General features: G+C 34.7%; 1 long non-coding RNA gene across 1 annotated transcript; it reads right to left on the bottom strand.

Moving 5' to 3' along the window:
- Positions 1-1,291: 1,291 nt before the first annotated feature.
- LOC117114655 lies at positions 1,292-2,902 on the bottom strand. The gene is made up of 3 exons (XR_004446409.1): positions 2,715-2,902; positions 1,857-1,939; positions 1,292-1,585 (listed from the first exon to the last, which is right to left on the bottom strand). It is a non-coding gene; the product is annotated as an uncharacterized LOC117114655 (long non-coding RNA).
- Positions 2,903-3,047: the final 145 nt, after the last annotated feature.

Below are 3,047 nucleotides of genomic sequence, written 5' to 3'. Positions count from 1 at the left end.
TTACTTTACGAAATGAATAATATGATATGATAATGCCATCGACATTATAATATAATAGCGCTATGGGTAAATACATTTTTTAACTACAGAGGGCGCTAGACTCGTTTTTTAATTTATCAGGGAATCTTCGCGAAATTTTATCGACTGACGAATAAAGTTGCAAGTATACTAGAAATAAAATGAAAATTAGTCACACGGTTTGTAATTCAGCATGGTACATTTTAAACGAGATTTGATTTATTTTTTAAAGGCTCTAAACGTATTAATAGTAATAATAATAATAATATTGTAGTTTAATATAGCGCACATCCATCCAATTTAAGATGCTCAGGGCGCTTGATACTAGGACTAGGAACTCGATCAATGACTTTCTTCACCCCTAAGAGTCCCTTCGTGTTTGTGCTACCCAGTAACCCGGTACCATCAACTTTCGTCGTCCACCACAGGGGCTGTCTGTTCCAATACACCGGGGTTTCCCCTACTCGTCTCGGAGGATGTACTGGGTTCTTTATAGTGCACACGAGCCATTGTATACACTGGGCCATACGGTTTATAGTCCCTGAGACAACTATACACGTGTATACACGTGTATAGTTGTCTCAGATAGTCCTTATCCTTATTCTACCACCATAAACATAGGCGAGCGTACCGTTCAAACCAGCGACGATATTATGGCTGTAGTTGCGGCGCCCCTGCTATTGTAGGAAACTATTTGCTAGCTTCGTAAGGGCGAGTTAAATTATAATAATTTCCATTAATTGATTTGTTGAATTGAAATTGACCTATATTAGATTAAGAGGAATACTTAAAACGAGCTTATATATTTTAACACAGGTTATGTTTAAATAACTGACTGTCACACATACTTCAGTTTATTGTTGATCAGAGCTATTTGAAATTAACCTATACACTATTAGATGACACTTTAAATAGGCCTATATTCTTTTAAAACTGCCCTCGACCACCTGCGCTAAGCCACTTGCGTCTTTTATTTATTTATTTCCTTATTTATGTGTTGCTTATTTATTTAATTATTCTTTTTTAAGCAGTTATTTATTTACTGTTAACAGAAATAAAATGAATATTGGTTACACGGTTTGTACCAAGAATGACAATGTGGTTTAATTCAGCATGATGCATTTTAAATATATGAGATTGCTCTTTATAAAGATATTTAACATATTGTGGGAAAATATTTTTTAACTTCGTTAGGGCGAGTTGAACAGTATAAAGAATAAAATAATTTTCCAATATTTTTTAAAGAATTTGGCTCCTAAATTTAGTAGCAACTGACTAGTTACCTCATTCTTAGTTGCAGTGATGTGTGTGTGTGTTTTTTAAATATTTTTTTTAAATAAAAGCAAAATATATTATGGGATTATTTTTGTGAGATTTGTTAGCCCGAGGTAATAGTATATAATATTTTATGAATAATTTACTAAAAATCACATCTGGAGTGGATCATAAATTTAGTAGCAACTGAGTACTTACCTCATGAAAAGTTTCATTAAGGTGCGGTTCATTTTCCAGGATGTTTCTTACTGCTGGCCAGTCATTTCTCTCTATAGCCTGTACTAATTTGTTTCTGTGACATAACAATCAAGCAATGTTTATCAATGAATTGTTTGTTTGCTTCCACATGACATTGTTTATACCTTAAAATTAAGTTAAAATGAACCAGGTTTCTCATGAATGTTAATTATCATTATCAACATCATCATCGACGTCATCATTATCATCATCATCAGCACCATCCCTATCACAGCCATTCAATTAAAATTGTTATCCTTTTGAAATTATTCTCTCGTTTGTTTATCTTAATTTATTAAATTATCATAATACAGAAGCGTACTCACTGTTTCCTAGGTAAATGCTCCATGTTTACCAGAATGCTTCGTTACTTTCGTATACAGTTGTGACGTCTAGATAAATGAGATCGCTGGGAATAAGGTGTAGTATAGAGATTCATTAAAGCTATATTAACATATAATTTATGATTTATTGGTGTATACGAAGGCACAAAACATGAGAAGTAATACATTTATCATTACCAAAAAATTAGAATAATAAAATACACAACTTATTGTCGATCGAAAATATGGATTCTGTATGAACAGACTAACAATAATTCAATCCATTTGATCAGCCACTCCGAATTTAGACCACGCACAGAAATCTTCCCCTCTCCCAATTATTGGCGCCAGGAAATGACAGACGGGAGTACGATGACAACAATGAGAGTGTAATTAACCGGGGCCAGGGAACGACCAGAGAAGCCATTGGAGGAGGTCACTGGTCAGGGGCGAGGCTCCTGGAAACTTCGACATTTTAGAGATTGGAAGTTTATTTAAGGAATAAGTGTCTCCTATCCTAATAAATTAAGTCTGTCGAAGAATTGTGTTGAGCCCGGAGGATTGATGACCTCTCCCCATTGGGAGCCCTATCACACTGCACCCCCACCTCACTGGAGCCCCCACAGTCCTCTTCCACTTATTTGACGCCAGCTATCCCACTATACGAACCGATACTTTCATTCTGCTTCGTAAACAGTAAGAGAATAAAGTATGGGCGTGGCAGTAACGTATAAATAAATATATAATTGGGTTTTTTTCCCTAAATGTAGGCCTACAATCCTTTTGGAAATGCATTTACAAAAACTTAAAAATTAAGTGGTCAATCATTTATAATTATAGCAAATTTTGAATAACACTTACGTCGATTTTAGGAACCAAATAGCCTTCGCTGATTTGAGGTCTACTGTTAATGTCGATTTGTGCTTTTTATGGCGTAGGAATATTAGAGAAAGGAGGAAGTAACAAGGTGTTGAACAATGGTTGGCTTGTTCGAACTATGCCCCTAAACCCAGTAAATATGTGTATAATCGCTCATTCCGCGTGACTAGGTCTGGGATCACGTCCTGAACAGAGAATATAAATGTTATTTTTTTTAATACATAAGCCTCAATCCTTTTGGAAATGCATTTCCAAAGTCTTAAAAATGAAATGGTGAACTAATTTAGAATAAAACTTACGAATATATATACATTT

Source organism: Anneissia japonica, unplaced genomic scaffold, assembly GCF_011630105.1.
Source record: "Anneissia japonica isolate Jap-2015-1 unplaced genomic scaffold, ASM1163010v1 scaffold15930_len3047_cov118, whole genome shotgun sequence".
NCBI lineage: Eukaryota > Metazoa > Echinodermata > Crinoidea > Comatulida > Comatulidae > Anneissia > Anneissia japonica.
This window is presented reverse-complemented; position numbering and strand designations above follow the sequence as displayed.